The sequence below is a fragment of the Monodon monoceros genome, unplaced genomic scaffold (genome assembly GCF_005190385.1).
Source record: "Monodon monoceros isolate NGI ecotype Baffin Bay Population unplaced genomic scaffold, NGI_Narwhal_1 Super_Scaffold_4, whole genome shotgun sequence".
In the NCBI taxonomy this organism is placed as follows: Eukaryota; Metazoa; Chordata; class Mammalia; order Artiodactyla; family Monodontidae; genus Monodon; species Monodon monoceros.
This window is the reverse complement of record NW_021703781.1, coordinates 44,078,906-44,105,273: the sequence shown is the minus strand read 5'-3', so window position 1 is coordinate 44,105,273 and position 26,368 is coordinate 44,078,906. Positions and strand designations below refer to the sequence as shown.

The following is a 26,368-nucleotide window of genomic DNA, read 5'->3' as shown; positions in this document are numbered from 1 at the left end:
ACTCTGTACTAAGTCAAGTTGAGCCATTCTCTGGGAACCTTCTTAGAGCAGAACCTCACCCTCTGGCCTCAAATACACTAGTGACTGTTGTTCTCTGAACTTGACTGTGTAACAGGATGTCACTCTTAACTCTTTCTTAAGCCACTCTGACTCAGCCCCTCTAGAGTCCTTCCTATTGCCTGGCATACAATAAAGATGACAGTAAAAAAGACAACGTTTGACTATGGACAAATGAAAGCGATAGTAAATTTCTAGCCGGATACCTCACTGCTTTCTCTTCTGGGAATGGGGCAGTCAGTATCAAAGCTCAATGAATGTGTGTCCTTTGAATCAGCTGTTACTTACTGGCTTTTCTCTACCCTGTTTGACATCAAGGCCATATCTGAGTCTGACTGGGTGGTAGCTGCATCTGATTCACTGGTTCCCTGTTAGTCATTGAATTTGACCTGCTTGTCTCCTTGACCCCTCAAGTTACAGTGTTAAGTGGTTACTTCATTTTCTTGCTTAGAGCGATAGTTCTTTACTCCTCAACCAACTTTATCATCAAGGTCAGGGTAATGCATTATTTCACATCCTTCGGCCTTCAGCGATGTCTGGCTTTTGATGCACTGGCTCCTTTTTTATGGCATAGCCTATGCCATGTTGTGTGTCGTCTTGATCCTTTAGGGGTTCTTTTTCCCAATCTACCAATATAGGACACTTTAAATATACCCTGTGCCAAATAGTTTATATCTTCGATCATCATACCATCATGAGAACATTAAACAAGTCCCACTTTCTAGATGAGAATGCTGAGGTTCCAAGTGGTTAAATAGCTGGCCTACTATTTCTCAGAGAGTAAATGGCAGAAATGGGATTTATAGCATTTAATTAGTGTATTAAAATCAAGTATTTTCTAATTTTATAATTTCACTGAGAGTATATTATCGGTATGTGACATTATTAAAATATGCCCTCTTTCTAACATACGCTCTGACGTCTTTGTTGATACATTCTGAATTGATTATGAAGGCAGTATAGGAAGTATGAGTGGACTTTGATGTTTCTGATACAATCCTGTTGTGTCTGTGACATTTGTACCAGTACCCAGATCCTTTCAATATAGTTAGTGAAGATGATAAAGGCAAGAGATGATGAGATTTTGCTAGAAATCTTCTCATGTAGTTCACAAGCTTGTTTCAGAGCCTGAATCCCTTAAAATGTAGGACATCTATTCAAGTGCTTAGTCTTGGCTCAAGTGATCACTCTCAGTATGTATAGCTGGGACGTTTCCCTGAAGGATATGAGTTTTAAGTTTAAGTGAGTTTAAAAATAAATCGTATCGGGCTTCCCTGGTGGCGCAGTGGTTGAGAGTCCTCCTGCCGATGCAGGGGACACGGGTTCGTGCCCCGGCCCGGGAAGATCCCACATGCCGCGCAGCGGCTGGACCCGGGAGCCATGGCCGCTGAGCCTGCGCGTCCGGAGACTGTGCTCCGCAATGGGAGAGGCCACAACACTGAGAGGCCGGCGTACTGCAAAAAAAAAAAAAAAAAAAAAAAAAAGAATAAATCGTATCCACTTTTTGTTTTGTCCCCAATAGTGGGCAACATGAGCTGAAAATCTGTGTATAAAATCCTGGGAGGTTGGTGTGGTAACCTTCTTTGAAAGATGAATAACCTGAGGCTTGTGACATTATGAAACTTGCCCAAGCCCGTGCAGTTAGAGGATGGTAGAGCCAGAACTTGAACCTAGATTTGTCTGATTTCACGGACTGTGCCTTGAACAATTACGCTGCCTCACTGATTACACGGTGGTGACATTTAGATTGCAAATGTGGCCAAGGATTTTTTCCTGCTTTACATTAATACAAAGGCAGTCTTAAAACAAACAGTTAAATAGGCCTCACCCTCACAGAGGCAGAGGATTCTAGATAGCCTGGTGTAGTCACTGATGGGGTTGCATCCAAACAGTGACAATTCTGTTAGGATGGACTGAAACCTGGGAGGTGTGCCTCCCCGGCTGTGTGTCCTTTCCCACACTGAGCCTAGTATGCTGCCGGGAGCAGTTAGGCTTGGCTCACCTGAGCTGTTGGTGAGCAGCTGTTCCTTCCAAAGCAGTTGTGGCTGGAGTTTGGCTACAGAATCACACAGCTCTTGCATTTGTATATGAGTCTCAAAATTTATGAAATATACAAACCTTAGAACTTCAGGTATATTGTACCAATTTTACTAAAAGTAAAATCTCTTTTTGTTTTTAAATTTACTTTTTTCCTAATTCTAAACAGAAAATTTGATGAGCATTTAACAAGTTCAAACAACAAAATACAAACCACCACTCAGAGGTAGCTGCTGGTAATATTTTGGTGTGGATGCTGCCAGTTTTTTTCCTTACGACTACATATACCTTGTAAAAAGTACAAAATTAGAATTATAGTGTTCTAGATCTGTTTTTCCTCAGTATAACTTCAGCGTTTTCCGCATGTTTTTAAGTTTTCTTTTACAACATGCTAAAAAGTGGCTACAAAGTGTTCCATGTGGGTAATAACATAAGTTATTCCGTCTTATTATTAGGTAGACCTAATCCTCATTCAATTCAGTTAGTACCTCTCCAGATTAGGCCACAGTGGTAGGACAGAAGCATTAAAATAAACAAGAACTCCATAATTGCCACTAGTTTTTATATATCTTGTAAAATAACTAATGAGGGTTAAGATATGACGAGAAAACCCAGATCACTTCCTCTGTCACATTATACAGTGAACCTGACTTGTAAATTTCCCAGTACAAATGCATGAAGGGAGTACTGAAAATTCCCTTTTGACTCGTAAATTTTGAAACCTCCTTTTTCTTTCACTGAGGTAACCCATCTATGACAAGTAGCTTCAGTTTTCCCGTGCTTAGAAGAAACTTCTCAAATTCTTATTTGCAGATGGTTTGGCCCTACTAGTTCCGTAATGTACTTGATGCTTCATGTACTAGTTAACTAAGCATTTTTTCCCCTCTTTTTTTTCGCAAGGAACCCCAGGCCTCATGAGTGATGCTGCTTTACAATCTCTTAGAAACATTCGCCATGCAGTACAAATATGGCTTCTCCTGAACTGAAGTTCTGCGCTCCTAGGGGGTCAGAGTTCTCAAATGGTGATGACACCTGAGATGGGTCAACATTTAATAGATGCATTCTACTTAGGCTGATACGAAGCTGGGACTATAATGTATTGTTCCTTTTTATTCTTCTCTAAAGGCATCACTGTTAAGTTAAATTATCATCCTTATCATTATATCATCATCCTCACCAGGCCAGTGCTTTTCAGACATGGTTCCTTATTGCCCTTGAAATTCCAACATACCTGGGAGTGGGTTACAGGTGAGGGAGGAAGGCAAGGCCTTTGACCACCTTCTTGTCTCATCAACCACCAGCTCTGCTTTTATATGTTTTATATAGTGAGCTTCCACAGAGTTTTGTTTAAAGAAAGTTTTGTTTACTTCCTTAAGGAAGTAAAGACTGAGAATCACTGTGGCGTAGTGAACCTACAGGAGGATGAAAAATAGAAAGAAAATAGGTGTTTGCACAGTATTACTTCCAGTGTTCATTATGCCTGCAATTCTCCTGCAGGGACACAATCCCTCTTGGGTTTGGTACTTAACCATAGGCCCTCCAGTTGGAATTCCCATAGACTGACCTGCTTTTAGGGCAGTGGTTTCCCTGGAGGTGCCTCAGAAGTTCTAAGGTTAGGAGAGATGGAGTGATAGCCTTACAGTCATTGGTGGTAGAAAGTAACTTTTGGTGATGGGGTCAGTGAATGGTACTAAGTATACCCCTGCAAGGTTAGCCCTGGGAGACTGGTCTCTATATTCTGGTTGATGTGGGTAGTATGAGGGCATTCTTGCCATCAGAGTGATGTGGTGCGTGATATTGAGCCTGACAGTCTGTGAAATCTCCTTTATCTACTTCTAGATTCTTTTAGAGCATTTTGGGTGGGCTGTCTTAAATTGAAGATTGATATTAATGAATCACAGAACTGACCCCTCTTGAAATCAGGCACTTTAACTATGTTTGTGCCACAGCTCAGTGGATTAAGTAAAGAATTTCCCTAAAGACCAGCTTGGTAATATTTTTTAAATAAAATTTTGCTCCTTTTCAATTTTTTCTTTAGTGAGATATATTAAGTATACTTATTTTATGCTGATAATTCCAGTATTCGAAGTCTTTTCAGATCTGATTTCATTTGCCTGTTTCTGTTGGTGCTCATTCATAGTATTGTATTTCCTTGTGTTTATGGTTTATTGGCTGAACTCATGTTCCTTGCAATTTTTTTTTTTTTTTTTTGCGGTACGCGGACCTCTCACTGTTGTGGCTTTTCCCATTGCGGAGCACAGGCTCCGGACGCGCAGGCTCAGCGGCCATGGCTCACGGGCCCAGCCACTCCGCTGCATGTGGGATCTTCCCGGACCGGGGCACGAACCCGTGTCCCCTGCATCGGTAGGCGGACGCTCAACCACTGCGCCACCAGGGAAGCCCCCTTGCAATTTTTATCTGTGTGAGTTCTTTAGGGTCAAGATTAAAGGTAGGTTTTCCCAGGGAGTATTTATATTTGCTTCTGCCAGGTACCTGTAGGTACCATCAATCTAGACAGTCTTTAAATTAAATTCTCTGCTTGAGCTTTCTTGAAGCATATAGTACGAATTTAGACCACAAAACCACACGAGTACTAGTTGTTGGCTGTGAATTCTCAAGGGAAGTTTTCCGCCCAGACCACCGCCATGCCTCACCTCACCCCCCAAAAAGGTGCTGGGGATAAAAAGCAGTTTCTCTTCTCTTTTGATGGAGCAGGTTTACTTCTCATTCATTGCCCATATCCTGAGGGTATAGTTCTGTAAATTTCCAGTTTTATGCCAGGAGCTCTTAAACTCACCAGCTTGAGGAGTCTTGGTTTTATCTACTCTCTTGCTCCATGTAATCATTATAATAAGTTCAGGGTGACCAGGGTTCTGGTTTTGTTGCTTTCTTACTTCCCAGCTTTCCTACTTTTACTGTCTCTTACTTTATTGTCGCCTCACTGGTACATTTAAAAAGATGTTATATTTTCTTCTTTATTTTTATTTGAGAGAGTAGTTTAAGATATCTGTTGTGTCATTCTGCATAAGTGGAAGAATGAGTAGGTTTTTTGTTGAGTAGGTGCTTCTAATAGATGAGGTGGGAAGATATTTAGGGCAGAGCTCAAAAAATTATTAAAAATTTAGGTACAAGCCCAGCCTCCCCTTTTAATTTGAGTGTCTGCCATGTACAGTTGGATTAGGTCAGGAATGAGGTGGAGAATAATTCCTTATAATATGCTTTCTGAGTTGGTGGGGACTTTGATGTCTTTGACACATTATTTATTGAGATGAGATTTATTCTTGTTCATTGATTTGATTAATTAATTGTCCAATATTTTCCTATATCCTATAAGTTTACCCTTCTAGGTAAGATTCCTAAGTAAGTCCCCCACTTTATGGGGGTTTATTTGTTATATTTCGTTATGTGATGTCTGCCATAGGTCCACATGATGATGTCCTGAGAGGCTCTGGTGTATGTTGGTCCATTTATTCAATATTATTTCATTTGATTCTGAATTAGTGGAATATTATTTGAAAGTGAAAATAGTTGCAATTAATATAATATTAATAATAATTAATATGCCAGTGATACAAAAAAGAAATCAGTCTCAAAAAGAAATTCTTAATGTTATGGTTTAAATGTACAATGTGCAGATCCTGTGGAATCAGTTTTATGGTTTGAAAATTCAGCTGCCTGGAATCAGTTTTATGGTTTGAAAATTCAGCTGCCTTAGTACTCTTTGGGCACTAAATAGGAGTTTAGCAAGAAGCATTGCCATCTGACAGAAATATGTAATACGTACATGTGCCACTCACTAACCTAAATGAATTACACACTCTGTTGTGAACTTTAATTTTCTTGTTTTGAGACTCCCTTATTAGATTAATGTTGCAGAGGAGGACCTGCTATCAGGGTTACTGATCTAACGCAGGTAGCCTTTCCTGGTCCATCTGTCACTCTGCGTTGCTACATTAGTACACAGTTTCCTGGAAACAGCGATATATTTGGCATGACTTAAACTAATGACTACTTTTTTTGAGCACGTAGCATGGTGCTAAGCAAATGTGAAATGGAATAAGTGTTGACTTAAATTGGAAGAAAGCTCAAGTTATGATGATTAGGGTAGGGATAACGATTGCCTGGAACAGTTGTGTATTTTAGATTATGAAAATTAGTAGTGTGTTTTAAATATTTGCCGTGGAAGGAATCAGAAACACCATGGTAAGCATGCCAGCTGGATTAATAGCATGATTTGTCAGCTGCACACTTAGATAAGACCATATTATGATTAGAAATTTTAAGATTAATATTTGAAGGGCTTGGGGATGTTTATTTATTATGGTTTTTTTGAGTAGCTGTGTTTGGAAGTTTTAATTTTGTAAAATGTGTTAGCTTAACAGATCTTCACATTTAGTTCTGAAAACATGGCTGTTTGTTTTTAAAATATTGTAATGTTTACTTTGAATTGGCATTGGTGGAAATAGTTTCTAAGGAGGAAAATGGTTTGCATCCCACGTTATAAATATTTTCGGGCTTTTAAACTATTTGATCCAAAGCAGCACTATTTATTATTTTTTGCTCAAAATTTGAGAACTTGGAATTTTCCTAGTGTTTTTTTTTCTTATCACAGTTATATTTTTCAGCAGAGTACATTTCTGAGAATTATATCATTGATATTTTTAATAAGTTGAATACATTTAGGTTGACAAGGAAAGCTCACTAATTTTAGAGGAATTCTTAAATCCTTTAGTAAAATGAAGAAAGCTTTCTTGATGTGAATAGTCTTCTCTTTTTTTTTTTTTTAAAAAAAAACATTTCTCGTTTTTATTTTTATTTATTTATTTATTTGTGGTATGCGGGCCTCTCACTGTTGTGGCCTCTCCCGTTGCGGAGCACAGGCTCCGGACGCGCAGGCTCAGCGGCCATGGCTCACGGGCCCAGCCACTCCGCGGCATGTGGGATCTTCCCGGACCGGGGCACGAACCCACGTCCCCTGCATCAGCAGGTGGACTCTCAACCACTGCGCCACCAGGGAAGCCCGTCTTCTCTTTTTTATGCAGGGGTTTTTAATCTTGGGGTACTCTTTTGATAATTTTTTTTAATATCACATTTCAAAGATATATTGAGCATGTTTTTGACTGCATATATTTATTTCTACCTACATTAATTTGGGAAAGAAACCATAATAGAAACAAAGATTATATAAGTAACAGCTCATTTTTAGAATCTTTTTCTTCCTAAATATTTGGTGGGAAAATGTTAATTATTAACGTATTCACTTTCAAACTTCCACACAGTCAGAAAAGCAATTGTTAAAACAAATATTTGAAGACATAATTATTGTCCTAACCTTCTCAACATTCTATTGCTTTTCTCTTCTGTCAAAGTGAATAATCAAAGTAAACTAAAACTTAGTTGTCTTTTTTAGTGATTGGGCCCTGTCTGGGTGAAGAACACATAAATGTCATCTCTTTGTAATCCAGAATCTGTTTTTTGGCTGCACCATGCAGCATGCGGGATCTTAGTTCCCCAACCAGGGATTGAACCCACGCCCCCTGCATTGGGAGTGCAGAGTCTTAACCGCTGGACCACTAGGGAAGTCCCCAGAATCTGTTTTCAAACTCACTCCCCTCTTAAACTTTGTTTTCTGTACAGGAATGTGTAATGTCTTAGGCTCATCATGTAGAATAATCCAGAGTGATCTCCCTCCCATGGATTTATAGCAGTTATTTCTTTTTTCCCTCTTTTGCTATTTAATCCTTAGCTGGCCTGTGCCATCTCTGACATTATTATTCTCATTATTTAAAATAAAAATTCTATTGACAGTTTCCGATAGTCTGAAACTGTTAGAAGATAATAATATAATAATATTATTAATAATAAGAAGAAGATAATAATATCTGCTATGTACTTTGTGCCTTTTATATCCTAAGGTCTTTATTTACATGATCTCTAATGAGAAACCTGGAACCTTGCAGGGATGTTCATGAATTCCTTCATGCAGCAAACTTTGGGTGTTACATTTATGTTTTAGACCCTCCTTTAGATACGTTAGGTTGTGAACAAAGGGAAAAAAACCAAAACAAGCCCCAAACTTGTACCATGGAGCTTATAGCCTAGTGGGAGAAAGAGGCTAAACTAGATGAGTAACTAACATACATGTGTGCTGGATGGTTATCAGGGTTCTGGCAAAAACTGAAGCAGAGAAGTGGGTGGGAGTGTGGGTATGAGTGAGGGGTGTGTGTGTGTGTGTGTGTGTATGTGTGTGTGTAAAACGTGTTCGCCGTAGCACAAATTAGGGAGGGCAGGGAAGGCCTTAGAGGGAAGTGCAAGTAAGGTCATGAAGGAGGGGAGGGAATGAGTTTGCTCATTCTGGGGCAAGAACTTCCCAGGCGGGAAGATAGTAAGTACAGAGGCCTGGATACTTTCTTTGTTTCAAATCCAGGAAACCAGAGCTCAGCCTTGCCCAAGGTAACACAGTTCCAAAGCACCGGTTCGCTGGTTCACACCCTGATCTGTCTCAGTCAAAGCCCTCGCTCTTTCTGCTACCCTGGGTGACTCTAAAAGGAAATTTGTATTCATCTTAGGATGCTTTCCAGCTCCTAACAAAGTGCATTGTACATCGTGAGCACTGAAGGTCAACCATGCTGCTCTCAAGCAAAAGTAATAGATAGGTAGGTAAACAGATAGATTAGTTTTCTCTACTCAGCTAGTAGAACCTCAAAATGATAACCTCTTCCTCAAATCTCTTAAGAGGATTAAGAAAAAACTTTTAGCAAACTACCCTTTCTGCTTTTTCCTTTCTTTCTTTGAAAAAATTTATTATTAGTATTTTGCTTTAAAGATCTCTGTTCTTGTTTATTTGTGAGATTTCAAGAGTACACTCCTAATTGTGTACAAACTGACACAAGCAGTAGTTTAGAAGGGAGAATATACGACAGTAACAGAGACAGACGGGATGGTTTTTTCTCTGTCCCCTTTAAGAGATATTGCTCTTTTGTTGTTGTTGTGTACGTGGAGCCTGTGAAAAGGGAGTTCACTAGGATCACGGTATACAGTGTCATTTTTAAGTCTGAATAGTGAAAACATTCATTGGTAGCAGATTAAGTGAAGGTATCACGTGGGCTGTGAACCCAAAGACTTGCCGTTGGGACATCACCTTGTACCGAGCACCGTTCCACCACTTGTCTCATGTTCCCTCCAAGAGGGATAGCAGATCACTGGTCATGACTGACATTTGGCACTGGCCACCTGAATTTGGGGTACTAGCTGCGATTTGAGTCCATGTGTGATACTTTTCGTTCTTGGTCAGAATGAAGAAAAATAATTTTTAAAGTTCTTTTTGGATAAAATATTTGTTAACCAGTGTGCTGTTTATGGCATTGTGATTTTGATATTAATTATGGTGAAGTAACCCTGACACTCATTCTTAGAATCCTGACCCAAGTGATCTGATGTGGGGTTTTCTGGTCAGACTCATTGGATTTTAGTGGCTATAAGAACCTAGTTTAATATAACTATTCTAGGGTTATCTCCCTCTTGGAACCAGTTTGTGAGGATGACTGAAAAGTTAGGGTGGAGGCTGAAAGTTTGGCAGGTAGGCTAAGTAGACTAATCATTTTCCTTTGTATGGGCCTTGCCTTCTTTTTTGTGTAAGAAAAGAGTTACATCCGTAAAGAGTGTGAGGTTGTACTGAATTGATTCAGGTGACATTTGAGGGAAACATTCTTGTTCCAAAGATGTTTGTGTATTTCGAGTGGATTTTAAGAGCTACTATTTGAGATAAATAAATGTTTGGTAATCACTTCGTTCTCTGGCCTTGGTAGCAGTTCTATCCAACAGTAGTTCTTGTCTCCTTTTATTCATAGCCTCTATTTGGTGGTGCTGTTTTTTCCACTTCTATGGTATCTTCTTCTTCAAAGTGCTGCTTTGCATGTGGCTCTCCTGGCCTCTCCAACTCATCACTTTCACCTTCAACTCCCAATGCTACCTGGATCGGCATCTCTGTTGATCCACGCAAACAATATACGTTGAGCACACCTGTTCCCCAGTAGACACTGTTCTAGGTGCTGGGATACAACATTGAGCCAGACAAATGCCCTCTTCTCATTGCATGGGGGTGGGGAGAACAGACAAAGAACAGACAAGCATGTCAGGTAACGACAAGTTTTAGGAAGAAAAATAAAGCAGGGATAGGGTATGGAGTGATGGTGAGAATGGCATCTTCCACATGGTGTGTTTGAGTGCTGACTGCAGGAGCAAGCCTCAGTCGGGGGGATCTGAGGAGAGTGGGCTTCAGGCAGAAGAAACTGCAATTGCGGAGACCCTGACGGGAGAGTGTATGAGTGATGGCCAAGGGGCCGGGGTGGCTACAGTGCAGTGAGTGAGGGGAGAGTTTTTTTTTTTGTGGTACGCGGGCCTCTCACTGTTGTGGCCTCTCCTGTTGCAGAGCACAGGCTCCGGACGCGCAGGCTCAGCGGCCATGGCTCACGGGCCTAGCCGCTCTGCGGCATGTGGGATCTTCCTGGACTGGGGCACGAACCCGCGCCCCCTGCATCGGCAGGCAGACTCTCAACCACTGCGCCACCAGGGAAGCCCTGAGGGGAGAGTTTTAATATATGAGTTCGGAAAAGTATTTGGGGGCCAGCTCATAGAGCACCTCTGTAAGCCTGTGATGTAGAGTCTAGCTTTTGCTCTGAGTGAGGTGAGACGGTACCTGTGGTCTTAAGCAGAGAGGTGACTTATGATCTGACTTACACCTTAAATCCCTCCGGTTGCTGTGTGAAGACTGTCCCACAGGGGCAGAAGAGGATGCATGGAGACCAGGTAGGAGGCTATTGCCAGAGTCTAGGCCAAGATGCATAAGCCTGGACCAGGGTGGAAGGAGTAGTGGAGGGATAAGACGTGGTGAGATTCCAGATATATTCCTGAAGGAAGCTCATAGAATTTGGATATAAGTTAGATGTGGATTTGAAAAAAAGAGAGGCATTCCAGATTTCTTCCAGGATTTCGACCTGAGCTGCTGGTAAGTTAGAGTTATTATTTACTGAGATGGGAGAAGAGCACAGGAGGAAAATGTCGTGGTTATAGGGCGGGTGGGGAGTAAAGTCTTTATTAATTAAAATAACTTTAGTTATTATTGTTAATAATTAAACAATACCTGTTAGATACCTGAGTGAGAATGTTGAGAAGGCAGCTGGCTATTTGAACCTGGAGTTCAAGGAGTCCAGCCCAGAGGTATCTTTTTAATTGAGAGTTGTCCTAGAAGAGAGATGGTATTTAAAACCATGGGATTGGATGGGAGCACCTAAAGTAGTTCTCAAAGTATAGTAGGGACCCATGGGTTCCTTGGACTTTCATAGGGAGGTCAGCAGAGTTAAAACTTTTTATAATACTAAGACGTATAGTTCAGTACCGTTTTCCAGAGACTATGTGTGACATCATAGCAGATTGAATGCAAACACAGTTATGGGAATCTGCTGTTTTCTGTTAAGCTAGGTATTAGGGAGATTTTAAAAAATGTAAAATGATGCTATTCTTCTTACTCATATATATGTTTTTATTTTGGAAAATGTATTTTCTATTAAAATATGTTATTATATGTTGACAGGGCTTATAGTTGCTTTTAGATGAATTAATAAATATTTAAAAGTTTTCTCCGGTTTTAATACAGTAATTATCTATAGGTATAACCCTCATGCACAAAAATTTTTTGAGTTCCTTATCAGTTTTTAAAAGTGTAAAGGGGTCCTGAGACCAAAATGTTTGAGAACTGCTGACCTAGAAAGCAAATGATAATAGGGAGGAGAGCTGAGCATTGAATGAACCTCTGGGCACTTACAGAGATAAGGAAGAACCCACGAAGGGGGGTGAGAAGCAACTGCTGGAAGGAAGGCAGACAGTGGATAGAGTGTGAGGTGTTTCGGGGGCCAAGTAAAGAAAGAATTTCAAGTGGAAGCAAGAGAACAACCGTGTCGTGCGCTGCCGAAAGGTCATATTAAATGAAAATCGAGAACCAACCATTGGCTTTCGCAATGTTGGAGGTCACTGTTGATTTTGAATTGGCTAGTTTAAGTAGAGGGGATAAAAGTAGGCTCAGGAGAGAATAGAAGAGAAGGGATTTGTATCACAATTAGAGTCCTGAGAGTGAGAATTCTCTCACCCCATCACTTCATGTTGAGGCATAGCCTGACCAGCCTTCAGATTTACCTCCGATGGGAACCCACGCCAGGCGAACCAGCTATGAGGTTGGGATGGAGGATGTGGGCGAGTGGTACAAGACGTAGTTATGTAATCCCCTGTGCTGTGGAGATAATTTCCTTTAAAAGGTGGAGGGGTTATTTTTTCTTGACTTAAGAAACATGTTTATATGGAGTTAGTTGCTGAAGATTTTTCTTTCTTAAAATTATTGTGTCCTTCAAAAGGAATAACTGAATTTATTATATTTACTTCTCGCATTTTATTGGTCAATATTAAATATTATGGTTTTCAAGGGAAAAGAAGTGGTATATTTTTCTCCCAGTGAGGTCTTTACCAATTTGTATTAAATTTATTTACTTAAAGTTTACGGTAATTTCTCTTCCACCCAACTGAGAACTCTTCAACAATAAGGTGGAAGTTTTTCATTTTCATTGCCCTAGTGACTATCGTCTTGCCTGGAATACAGTAGGAATTTAATATTTTAGAATAGTAAGATATTAGAACATTTAGATTTATGCTTTATAGTTTATTTTTTGAGTGCTTTTTTCATTGTGTTGTTAAAAGTAAACTTTAAATGGTTAATGGGATAAATAAAATTAGATAAAACCTAAAGGGCACATTGTTTTTAATTCCTCTAGGTTGGAACAAATATCAAAAAGAGTATTTTGATAGGAAACAGATAATAGTTCTTTTCCCTCTGCTTTGTTTGGGTGTATATTTCAAAAACAGCGTGACTAGGGACTTCCCTGGCGGTCCAGTGGTTAACACTTCGCCTTCCAGTGCAGGGGGTGTGGATTGGATCCTGGTCAAGGAGCTAAGATCCCACATGCCTCACGGCCATAAAAACAAAACATAAAACAGAAGCAATATTGTGACAAATTCAATAAAGACTTTAAAAATGGTCCACATCAAAGAAAAAATCTTTAAAAAGTCATGACTAAACTAAACATACACACCTTCTGTTTTGAGGCTTTAGAATTTGTCCCCCAGGGTAATAAGAGAAATACTTTTGACCTGTGAGAGACCATATCTCCTTCAAAACTAATTCAAAGAAATTTTTTTGTGAACTATCTTTTTTTTTTAAATTTTTATTTATTTTTTATTTTAGGGGCTGCATTGGGTCTTTGTTGCTGCGTGTGGGCTTTCTCTAGTTGCGGCGAGCGGGGGTTACTCTTCGTTGCGGTGCACGGACTTCTCATTGCAGTTGTTTCTCTTTGTTGTGGAGCACGGGCTCTAGGCACACAGGCTTAGTAGTTGTGGCTTGCGGGCTCTAGAGTGCAGGCTCAGTAGTTGTGGCACACGGGCTTAGTTGCTCCGCGGCATATGGGCTCCTCCCAGACCAGGGCTCAAACCCACGTCCGCTGCGTTGGCAGTCAGATTCTTAACCTCTGCGTCACCAGGGGAGTCCCTGAACTATCTTTTAATTTGGGTATAATTTTACATACTATACAAGGTACAAATTTTAAGTGAACAGTTCAGTGAACCAACATCTCTTTCAAGATGTAGAACATTTCCGTCGCCCAGAAAATTCCCTTGTGCCATTTCCAGTCAGTTGTCCCAGCACCGAAGTAAATAGTAATGTGATTTCTATCAACAGAGCTTAGTTTTGCCTCTTGCAGAGTTTTGTAGAGTTATATAGAATGTACTTGTGTGTCTGGCTTCTTTGGCTTCACTTAATGGTGTTTTTGAGAGTCATGCTTATTGTTATGTGTATCAATAGGTTGTCTCTATGTTGCTGAGTAAACTTTAAATTGTATGAATTTACCTATTCACCTATTGATGGACATTTGGGTAGTTACAACTTTTGGCTATTGTGAATATAACTACAGTGAACATTATTATACAAGTCTCTTTGTGGACATGTTTTCATTTCTTTTGGATATATGCTTGGAGGTGCATCACTGGATAAGTGTATGTTTAATTTTATAAAAAATTGTCAAGCATTTTCCTAAAGGGGTTATATAATTAAACATGCCCATCAGCAATGTATGAGAATCTCCAATATGGTCCAAGCCTTTGCCAACACTTGCTATTATTATCATTCTTTTCAGTATTAGCATTCTAGTGGGTGCAATGTGGTATCTTGTGGTGTCCTGACTTCCTTTATGATAATGATGTTGAAAAATTTTCATGTACTTATTGGCTATTCCGGTGTCTTCTTTCATGAAGCATCAAGTCGTTTGCTATTTTAAAGATTGGGTTGCATGACTTCTTTATTCTTGAAGTATAGTATAGTGTAGTAGTTCTTTATGTACTCTAGGTACAAGTCCTTTGTCAGATATATGTACGGTAAAGATTTTCCAGTTGGTGGTTGCTTTTTCATTTTCTTGATTATGTCTTTAAAAAAGCAGAAGTTGTAATTCTGATGAAGTCCAGTTTATGAGCTTTTTCTTTTATCAATAGTGCTTTGACTACTTAATTGTCACAAAGACATTCTCCTATGTTTTTCTGCTCTATAGATTTAGCTCTTATGGTTAGTTCTATATGAGGTGTAGAGGTCAGGATTCATTATTCTTTCCATATAGATATCTATTTGTTCCTGTCTAATTTGTTGAAAAGACCATCTTTATACCCACTGAATTATTTTGGCATCTTGGTAAAAAAAAAAATCGATTGACCATATATGCGTACCTCTATTTCTGGCCTCTGTTCTGCTGTGTTGTTCTATTCATCTGTCCTTACACCATTACGGTATTTTGTTAGTGTCTTTGCCTGGTTTTTGTATCAAGGTCATGTTGGTATATCCTTTTCCACTGTTTATCTGTGTCTTTGCATTTAAAATACATCTGTTTTAGGTAGTATGTAGTTGGGTATTACTTTTTAATGTATTCTGACAATCTCTGCCTTTTAATTGGAATGTTTAGTCTATTTACTGTAATTATTGATATGGTTAGTTTTATATCTACCGTTTTGTTGCTTCCTATTTGTCCCATCTTTTAGACATTTCCTTTTAATCCTGTATCTCCTTTTCTCCCTTCTTTTTGTTTAGTTGAAAATATTTTAGCATTGCGTTTTAATTTCTCTCTTAGATTTTCAGGTACACCTCTTCGTGTGATATTTACAGTCTCTCTGCAGATTATAATATTCATCCTTAATAAAAAGCCTTTTTGAATTAATATTTTACTACTTTGTATAAAATGTAAGAAACCTGCAATATGGTTTCATTTGCCCCTCCTCATCCATTGCACCGTAGTCTTCATACAATTTATGTCCATATATGTTACAAAGTATACAATTCAGTATTATACTTTTAATACAATATATGCTAAGTATATATAAAGTATTTGTATACACAAACTATATTTTATACAGTATATCTAATAAGTATGTCATAAGGGAATTAAGAGAAACAGTCTTTCATGTTTACCTACACATTTACTATTTCGAAGGTTCTTCATTCCTTTCTGTAGATTAAAATTTACATCTGGTATCACTTCTCTTCAGCTGAAGAGCTTTCTTTAGGATTTCTTGCAATGTAGGCCTATTGGCAACAGATTCTCAGTTTTTATTTATATGGAGATTTAAAAATGTTTTCCTTTATTTTTGAAAGATAATTTTGTTGTAGATAGAATCCTAGGTTGATAGTTTTTTCTCGCCCCTTCTTTCGGTGATTTGAAGATTTTTTTGTCTTCTGGCCTCTTGTTTCTGATGAGATGTCTGCCTTCATTCTGATTATTGTTCTTACGTGTAACATGTCTTTTCTGGATGCTTCTAAGATTTTGTTGTCGTTGTTATCTTTGGCTTTGGCTTTTGTTGTTGTATCTTTGGCTTTTGTTGTTGTTGTTATCTTTGGCTTTCATGGCTAGGTGAGGTTTTCTTGTGGCTGAGTTTTCTGCTTTTGTGTATTGGTTGCTGTTTTTGCTCCATTTTGAAAATTTCTGGCCTATGTTTCTTTACACATATTTTTCTGCCCCATTCTCTCTACTGTCCTTTAACATGTAAATTAGACCACTTGATACTGCCCTACAGGTCATTGAGACTCTTTTAAAAACATTGTTTTTTTTCTGTACCTCAGCCTGGATTCTTTATACTGACATATCTTAAAGTTCACCAGTCCAGCCTGTTCACTGTTGTGTCCAACCTGCTATTAATCTAATCCAGTATGTTTTTATTTCAGATATTGTAGTTTTAAGCTCTAGAACTTCCTTTTTTATTTTTTTCAGTTTCTATATGTCTCCTGAAATTTCCTATTTCTTTACCCATTATATCTATCTTTCTCTGCAGATTATTTTAATGTTTATCATTGTTAGAGTTCTTGTCTTCTAATTCCATTTTCTGGATTATTTGTAGATCTATTTCTATGCACTGATTTATCTTTAACTATGGAGTTGCATTTTCCATTTTCCTCACATATCTATTAATTTTTAATTGTATGCTGGACAACGCAGATGCTACATTGTATAGATTTGGGATTCTGTTGGGTTTTGTTCAAACAAGTAATTAAGTTGCGAATCATCTTCCGTGTTACATAAGCTCATTTTTATGTTAGCTGTTTCCATTTTGCCTGTATTTCCCAGGAAATATCCTATAGTCAGGGTGTTGTCTATTTCTTAATCCATGTTGCTTCTGTGGTGTCACAGGAAAGTCTCAGGCCTTTACCAGGCTCCTGAAACCTGCCATGCCACATCTTGAGCTTTAAACTCCTCTAAGGTGGGCAGCTGTTGGAACCTGTCAGCTTTCAGAAAACGTTTCAACTGTTGTTTTTTTTCTCTGGGATCCTTGGAGTCTCATAGCTCTGGGTTTAGCCAGCAAGTGTAGAATTTATTTGCAAATTCGGAGCTTCAAATATAGGCCTGACTTCCTCATTTGGGAGATTTTTCTTCTCCATTTTTATAGCTACCTTGGCAGGTCTATATTCTGACCAATAAGACTGTGGTTTGCTGCTTGAGTTCCATCTGCTGTGACATAAACTTGGTTGTGCCCTCACAGAATAAGTTGTATAAATGTAAATTATCATTCAGTGTGGTTCCCTTATTTAAGGGCTATAGATTATCCACTGTCTGCCTGCTTTTGGTTATTTTCCAGTGCCTTCAAAGTTGCCTTTTATATTTGTCCACGGTTTATAATTGTTATTGGATGGAGGGCAGTTCTGCCATCATAAAGCCAGTCTCTTAAAGAATTTGTGTTGTGTGGTTTATTTCTGTCATTTGTAAAGAGGTATTGAACCTCATTTTCATTTGGAGTTTAAAAATACCTTCAAGTCATGCATAATGGATGTTTGTTACTGGGCGATAACACATTGTTTAGATATAAGACAATATTTATGAAATGATTGGTATTTATGAAAAGAAATATGAGATATTAAAGCACACTCTAAGATGGGAATTTGGTAAAATCTTCTCTGACTTAGGCATAGGCTGATGTTAGATAATCACAAGAATTCTAATTAAATATACTTATTATATGTATTTAAAGACTCTAGGGTAAGCACTGGAAATAAATTTCAAGTAGGTACTTCAGCATTCCTAATGTCTGGCTGCCAATTTCTGACCTATATAAATAACCTTTAAGAGAGAAGATGCCAGTTTTGAAGTTTCTTATCTGCCCCTGATGCATTTGGTCACTAAAATTGGCTAGGTAAGTTAGTGCAGTTCTCAGAGTCCAAGACTAGAAAGAAATTAGGCCAACTTAAAATATATCATGCTCCAGGAAAAGTGAGGAGGTAGTTAGAAACTGAAATTAACACCCTCGGCATCGGTACTGTTTTGCTTCTGTCTGCTGATGCACCATGGTAGATGTATCATCATTATGATATTGGTAGGAATGGGTGAACATTTAAGGAGGTCAGAAACTTTTTTTTCTTTACGCTGTCAGCAAAGCTATGTTAAATAATAACAGCATTGCCCTGTTTCACATTTTCCCTATGTATACTGTTTCTTTCAAACAGCTTTGAAGTATTGTTTAATCAGCAGGGATTTTGTTTTAAATAACTTTAAAAAACTCTTTAAAATATATGTGGTCATTGTATAAAAAGAAGAAAACACTGGTAAATAAAAAGGAAAAAAATTAAATTAACCCAAATTCCTCTATCAGGTACAGCCACTTTGGGGGGCATACACCCTTTTAGTTATTGTCCTGTTTTATTTACAAAAAAGGATCATACTCTGTGTATTTTATCATCTATTTTTTTGCCCAGGTATTTCAGGCAGTTCCATAGGTATGTGAATGTTTGTGCTTCTGTACATGCTGTGTGTATTTATTTAAGCAAAAAGAAATTATGCAGATGCTTGTCTTAAATCTATCCAGCTAAATATTGTTGAATATACTAGGGCCCAGTATACTGAAAATTTTCTCATTAACTGAAACCACATTTGCATTTTTTTAAAAAAAAATACTGATGGGCATGAGAGGAACTTCTTTGTAGCTTCTACTTTAACAAACCTAAGAATGGGTAGCCTGCTCTTATTCTTTTTAAACGTAAGGGCTGTTCGCTTACTGGCACCTAGTCATAGCCTTCCCTCTTCAGCTTTATCACATCGTACATTGTTGAGGCTGGAAAAGCCCCAGAGTTGCCCCGCAAAATCATGCATTGCTGTTCATCACCAGCTATATACTTAGTCACTCAGTGCAGAGTGTCATTTTCAAACAATCAAGCCTTCTATTTAATCAAGGTCTCATTGCCAGTGTTGTATCTGGGTGTTGAACAAGGCAGGTTTCTGGAGTTTATAGTCTAGAAGGGAAGCAGACATTAAACTAGGAAGGAATTATAGGTGCACTGAGAGTAATGAAGAAGTTCAGTGTCATAGAAATGTATGGGAGGTGTCTTGACCTCACCTGGCACGTTTGAGAAGAGCTTCTTGGAGGAAAAGATGTTTAAATTGACACCTAAATAAGGAGCAAGATTTAGGTAGGAAAATGGGACAGGAAAAGTCAGGGAGAGTTTTCCAGGTGGAGGAACTGTCAGAGACGGAAACCATGATTCATTCAGATGCTTCTGTTCCTCTCAATTTTCTTTCGTAGTTACTTTTGAAACGTTGGGATGATTTTTCCCATAATCACCCATGTAAAATATAGGGTAAGCTTGGACTTAACAGTTCTGTGAGTCATAATCAACACAGTATTTTACAGATGGGTTCTTTGAATGTTAATAACTTTGGATTAGCAGCTACTGAACAAATGCATCACTTCAGTCTCTTAATCAAAAGGTCGTGCTGAGCCCCCAGCAGATTCGGTACTTAAGGGAATGGCAGCGCTCAGGGTACTTGCTGCCAGTTGAATGGTTATGTTGTCCCTAGATTTTTCTCGCTGCTTCTTTAGTATGTCATACGGCCTCCTGTGAAGGCCAGGTGACTGTCCAGGCCAGGCTTTAACAAACTACAGCCGAAAGGCCAAATCTGGCCGGAGACTGGTTTTTGTCAATACAGTTTTATTGGCGCACAGCTATGTCCATTCATTTTCATGTTACCTGTGGCTGCTTTCGGACTGTAATGGCAGAGCTGAATAGTTGTAAAAGATATCATATGCCCTGCGAAGCCTAAAATATTGACTATTTGGTGCTGACCACTGGTTTAGGCATGACCTGTAACCAAATGCCCCCGCATCATTTCTCTGTTTTGGTTGGTGTTTCTTCCCATATTCTTCACGGCCAGTCTGCTGTTTGTTATTTCTGTTGTTCGAATTTTTCTTCCTTCTCTCCTTTCTTACCACTTATCCCGGGCTGTGCTAATAAATAAGTGAGGCCGACACATCTCATTGCATTCTGTCACACTGCATCATGGTCAGTCTTTGTTTTCGGCTCTTCTCCACTTAAATTTTGATCACTACTCATTCTCAGAGGCCTTTCCAATGACTTCTTGCTTCATGGTGGCCTGGAAGAGAAAAAGCACAAACTTTGGCTCCAATAGAAAAAAAACAGTGTGTTTCACGTTGAACCCTGCCACTTAGAAAGTAGGTTCACTTAGGCATGTCACTGTAATTCTCTGAACCTCAGGTTCTTTTTCTGAACATGGGGATAATGCCACAGCTGCCTTGCCTGCAACAGGAGTGCTCAAGGATTAAGGCATGGAAGTGCCTGTGTCTTCATTTGTCCTTTTCTGTGAAGTTGACAGTGCTGGATGACTGACTTCCTTTACTCATGTGCATTTGTGAAAAAGTTAATTTTGCTTTTAAATTTACTGTGGAAGAAATGTGGTCTGTTTTTTATTTCAAAATTTTTGCTTCGGAAACTAGCCTTATTAAGTACAGTTTGAATAAGAAAGCATGGAGCTCAAATTATCTGCATTAAAATCTCTCTATAGCCAAAAAAAATCAATATTACTGAATGAAAGCCCTTTTAAATGTATGTTTAAAATCAGATGCCTTGTATTTCGAGATTAAAGGAAAGATCAAACGATAACTCTAGAAATTAGAGACATTTTTATTCCTGGATGACAGAGGTCTGAGTAGTATTTTTGTCACTGTACTTTCTATGGTAGAAATTGATCCAATTGATAAAAATACAGACTTGGCCAGGCTGAAGATAATATATCTACCAATGTGGCTACCAATGCTAAGGAATTTTCCACTGCCTTAAATTAGGGTACGACAGTAAAGAAGGTTACCTGCGTGGTTTTATTGATCTGGAAAGGAGATGGTGGTTTGAGGTCCAACACAGATAATAAAGTAGAGGAGTAGCCTTGTCGTTTAGACGCCATCTGACGGTGACTTCAAAGAGCAGGGTCACTAATGACCTGCTCTGCAGATACCTTGTTGAACTGTGTTATGTTCTTGTATCCCTTTGAGGAGGGTGTTTTCTTTTTTTTTCTTTTTCTTGTTTTTGTAAAAGAAATATTTGCCTTTTTCACAAAGATCTTTCCACCCATTTCTGTATTAAAACCTAGTGCCAGGGCTTGAGAGGATGGACAGTTGACAAACATCCTTCTTTCTCACCCAATTTTGGGACCAATGGATGGACCAATGAGAGGTAGACATGCAGGGGTTTATTAGGAATAACCCTGATTCCAGGACTGTGGCTAAGTGGGTTTTCTGATATTTCATGCGAGTGAGACCAATTTCCCCTCATAGTGTGGGAGAGAGCAGCTTGGACTTCCCCCGCCTGTGGGCAGGCCAGCTCTGAGAAGGGAGGTACTCTGGAGAGTCTGGGCCACGTTGTCCAGGCCCTTCCCCCAGACTCACCTTTCACATAATCACTTCTCTCCCAGGGAGGAGATTGGGAAGGAGACTGGACTGTTGGGCTAGTGGAAAGTCCTCCGCATGGAAGCATGAGGCAGGGGGAGTGGAGCTTTCCCTCTAACGCTTTATTGAATGTGTTGCATGAATAACTGTGCCTGCGTTCTCAGTAGCTCTACCTCAGTTTCATCTTCTGTAAAACTAGGATAATAATAGTAACATGCCTCATAGTGCTCTTGTCAAGATTAAATGAATTAGTACCTGGGAAACATTTAGAAAAGAGCCTCGCGTGTGGCAAACAGTTGGTCTATTTTTACCTTGAGTAATACCAGTGTTTTTAATACTATGTCAAAGCGTTCAGATGCCTTTAAAATGGGAGGGTTAAATCGTGTCCTAGTGAAGGTAATACCTGTAGAGGTGTAAGTTCATGTTGAGGAGAGAAAACTGCTGGCTGCGTGGGAGAAAATAAGCCCTATTTCTTTTTGGTTTGTTTTAAACATATATTTGTTCTTGGTGCTGAGAGGAAAAGATTATGAAGGAAAATGCTGAGTGCAAGACCACTGTCTTTTAGGCTACCGAGAGACTTCCCTAATGAGAGTTCTGGAAGGATACGACCTGGGGACGTTAAACCCCTTTGTTTTGATAACTCCCACTGCTGCTTTAAAGGCAGTATTATTACAGAGAAAAACAAGTTGATTTTTATTTTAAATACGGAAATTTCTAGGAGAAAAGGGAGCTCCAGTCTGCATTCTTAATAGCCTACCAAAAAAAGAGGCTGGAAATCTCTCTCTCTGCAGTGGTTACTTGTTTACATGTGGTTACTTCTGCTGAAAATATTAGTAAACATTATTTATGTCCAAACAGGCTCCTTATATACAGCACCTACTACGCCAAAGCATTTGTGTAACAAATATCTGTGTAATGAATATATCTGTGCAATGAGTCAGTGGATTTAGGAGTGGGGATTTCTAAAGCAGTGGAATAAGCACGCTTGCACAAATGTTTATTCTATGCCTCTTTTGACTTTCTTCCCTACTTAACATTCATTAAAAAAAAAAAGCAGATCATTCACAAGAAAAGGCAGCCTATTTTAGGGGCATCTCAGTTTGCTTAGAAAATCCTGTGCATTGCTTTTGAAAATGGATTGAACACTTAATATGAATGTTTAATCAGTGTTATTCTTTCCTCTTGCCACAGGGCTTAGTTTTTACAAGTTGAAGCTTTGTAGAGTCAGGGGAAGTTAATCCCAATTGTTTTCCTCACAGAATATTTGATACCACTGATTTCGTTATGTCTGGAGTTGAAGCTAAAGTTGGGTGGAGTTGAGCATAAAGAAACCTGGGAAACAGGAGGCCCAGGCCGTGCTGCTGGGTGACCCTGAACAGGTCATTTCAAGTCTTTTGGTCTATGTGTTATCATCTGTCAACCATGAGGCCAGGACGAGAAGACTAATGAGGATTCTCCAGCTTTCAAATGACGTGAGTGTAGGATACCCCCACCAGTTTCTGCTTTTAGCAAGACATCCTAGTCAAGTAGAAGGTCTCTGGCTCAGTGAGTTGTAGCTATATGCTCTGCTTGAGAATTGTTACTTGAATTAATTTGTAGAAACTGTTGGTACTTGCTCAGAAGATTTCAAAATATATGTGTTTGATTTTTAAAGACCCTATATTAGCAACTGGATGGAACTTTAGATGTTTGAATTTTTATTCTGGTCTCAAAACCACCAGTATGGAAAATCTCTAATGTGTCTCTCCAATTATGGGTTTTATAAAGTATTTAAGTTCATTATATCATATTTAAAACACACTTTTGTGAAAATTATTTTATGATAGGTAGGGTCATGGTATATCTCGTAAGATGGTCGAAGTCCTCTTGCTGTTTCTTTTCTTCTTCTTGTTATTTATTTATTTATTTAATTGAAGTATAGTTGATTTACAATGTTGTGTTAGTTTCTGGTGTACAGCAAAGTGACTCAGTTTATATATATATATATATATATATATATGTATATATTATACACACATATATACATATTTTTTCAGATTCTTTTCCATTACAGTTTGTTACAAGATATTGAATATGACCCTGTGCTATACAGTAGGACCTTGTTGTTTATCTATTTTATATATAGTAGTGTGTATTTGCTGATCACAAAATCTTATTTATCCCTCCCCTCACCCCTTTCCCCTTTGGTAACCATAAGTTTGTTTTCTATGTCTGTGAGTCTGTTTCTGTTTTATAAATAAGTTCATTTGTACCATTTTTTAGATTCCACCTGTAAGTGATACCATATGATATTTGTCTTTTTCTTGCTTGACTTAGTATGATAATCTGTAGGTCCAGCCGTTTTGCTACAAGTGGCATTTAATTGTGTCAGTGTTTGGCATGTTAAATAGCCTTTGCAGGCCAGCCAGGGAACCTGACTGCCGTTTACAAGATTGTATTTTCCTTGGTCATTATGATTCACTTTGTCTTCCAAATGGTAAGAATAGGGTGACAGGATGTGTGTGTTAAGAGCGGAAACTGAGTGTCTGAGTCGATAGTTGAACAGGAGGATGCATACCAATGTGAGGGCAGGATCACCCTCCCAGGCCCTGGCCCCTAGCCTTCTCCTTCCTTCCCCTCCTCTCTCAGAAGGACATGTGGTTGCATCAGGAACTTGTGCCTCACTTCCCTTCTGTATTGGTTATCTGTAGCTGCCTGACAATGCCACTACCAACTTATATCTCACAGTTTCTGTGGGTCAGGAGACTGGTTGTGATTTGGCTAGGTACTTTATAAGGCTGCAGTCAGGGTGTCAGCAGGGCTGCTGTCTCATCTGAGGCTTGACCGGGGAAGGGTTTTCTTCTGAGCTCATGTTGGCAGAAATTCAGTTTCTTGTGGGCTCTTCAGTTGCTTATTAACTGTCAGTTGGAGGCTGCCCTCCCCTGGCTCTCTCTGTAGGCAGCTCATCACTTGGCAGCTGGCTTCTTCAAAGCCAGCAAGGGAGAGAATCTCGTAGCAGAATGGACGGTACAGTCTTATGTGATGTAACCACGTGTCCCGTCATTTTGGTCTTATTCTGTTGGTTACAGGCAAATCACAGTTCCCACCCCCACTCAAGGGAAGGGGATTGCACAGGCATGGATAATAAGAGACAGGGGTCTCAGGGGCCGTTTTGGAGCCTGCCACACTTGAGGCTGGCCAGGAATATGGCTTCTCTTTATCTCTTCTCTCCTCTCTGGGCATTCTCCTACTTAGCTAAGGGCACAATTCTCATCCTTCTGTCTCCTTTCTTCTGACCGACAGAGAATTCAACACCCTGGTGGCCTTTCTTCCGCTTTTCCACTGTGGAAACGCAAGGAAAACATAGCAGGAATCTCAGTCTTGGTAAGAAACTCTCGTGCTTTGGGGGCTCTCCCCTGACAGCTGGTATTTTGTGTGTGTGACGTGTTCCCTAGCAGGTGTTTCTAAGTCATCATGAGGCTTATATAAACGACCTAAGTGGCATCTTCTCAGCTTTTATGTCTTCTGTTCACTGTTGTACTTAAGCAAGTGCTGAATCCCAACACTAGTTCACTTTCCCAGTGCCATCCTTTTAGAATTCTTGCTAGGACTGTGTTTTAGATTTTAATGTAGAATCATTAGTGGTTTGGGTCCTTTTACTCTTTGGCCCCATTAGCTGCTCTTTTGTGTCATTTCCCTTATCTCCCTCTTCTCTTCAGTCATCTTTAGGGGGTTTCTTGCCTTTCTCTGTCCTGCTCCTGGTCTGTGACTTGGTCAGTCTCCAGTTATTGCTCTTCTTCATTGCTGAGGAGGCAGCGTGGTGTCAGTTAAGAACAAGGACTCCTATGTGGGAAAAGAATCTAAAAAAGAGTGGTTATATATGTACGTATAACATGTCACTTTGCTGAACACCTGAAACTAAAACAACATTGTGAATCAACTATACCCCAATAAAAATTTTTTTTAAAAAAGAACAAGAACTGAAGCCAGGCTGCCTGAGTTTGAATCCCAGCTCTGCCATTTATTAGCTGAGGAATCTAAAGCAAGTGATTTAGTTTTGTTTCTGTGTGGGTGATATGAACAGTTCTGATTTTCTCACTGGCCAATAAGCCTCTGATTGCTGCTGCTGCTCTTACTTTGCTCCCAAGGTATGTGCACTGATATAGGAGCAATTTGTGCTTTATTACTAAATGAAACTTTAGACCAAGATTTTTCTTTGGTGAAGTGGGCCAGAACATTTCTGAACTCATGAGGATACCTCTTTTTTCTGTTGTTAATGTTGCCTTGGAACTTGCTTTGCCTCCTAAGGATGAGGATAGTTTACTTCTTCCAATAACAACAATATTTAATGAGCACTTACTGTGTGCCATGAGCTTTATTAAACTGTTTGCAGGCATTATGTCTTTAACCCATAGAACAACATTAAACTGTAGTACTACTGTTAGTCTCATTCTGTTGATGAAGAAACTGAAGCCCAGAGGAATTAAAGAACATCCTCAAGGTCTTTAAGGTAGATTGGGGAATGCAGTTTTGTGTGACTGCAAAGCACATGCTTTTAATGACCATAGGCCACTATCTCCCATAGAGAAAGTCTAAACCCCTCTTCATGAACTAACTCCTTAGGAGAAAAGAGGCTAAGAATCCAATACAATCATGTCTTACAAGAGCTTCTATCCACTTCTGCAGCCTTAGTGCAAGTGACATCCTCTAGCATCTCTCAAATGATCTTGGTTTTGATGCCTGCCAGTCTCCTTCCGCCTTGTGGGAGCTTGGCCTCGCCCTAGAAGATAAAGTATACGTTCAAAAAGGAGCGTATTCTTTTTAGCCAGGTTCCTGCGTGACTGTTGTAGAATATTAACATTGTATGTGAGGTATGATTAAGAAATATTGAGTTTTTAACTGTCCCAGCCAGGATTTATACATCCACATTATTCTCCTTCAGTGCACCAGCTAAGTTAATTGCTTGTATTCTGGTGATACAGCCATTGCACTGCATTCT

At 39.2% G+C, this 26,368-nt stretch overlaps 1 protein-coding gene across 10 annotated transcripts in view; it reads left to right on the top strand.

The window, feature by feature from the left end:
• SGMS1 (sphingomyelin synthase 1) overlaps positions 1–26,368 on the top strand; it is a 290,473-nt gene that overhangs the window by 149,814 nt on the left and 114,291 nt on the right. The gene's annotated exons all lie outside the window — the stretch shown is intronic.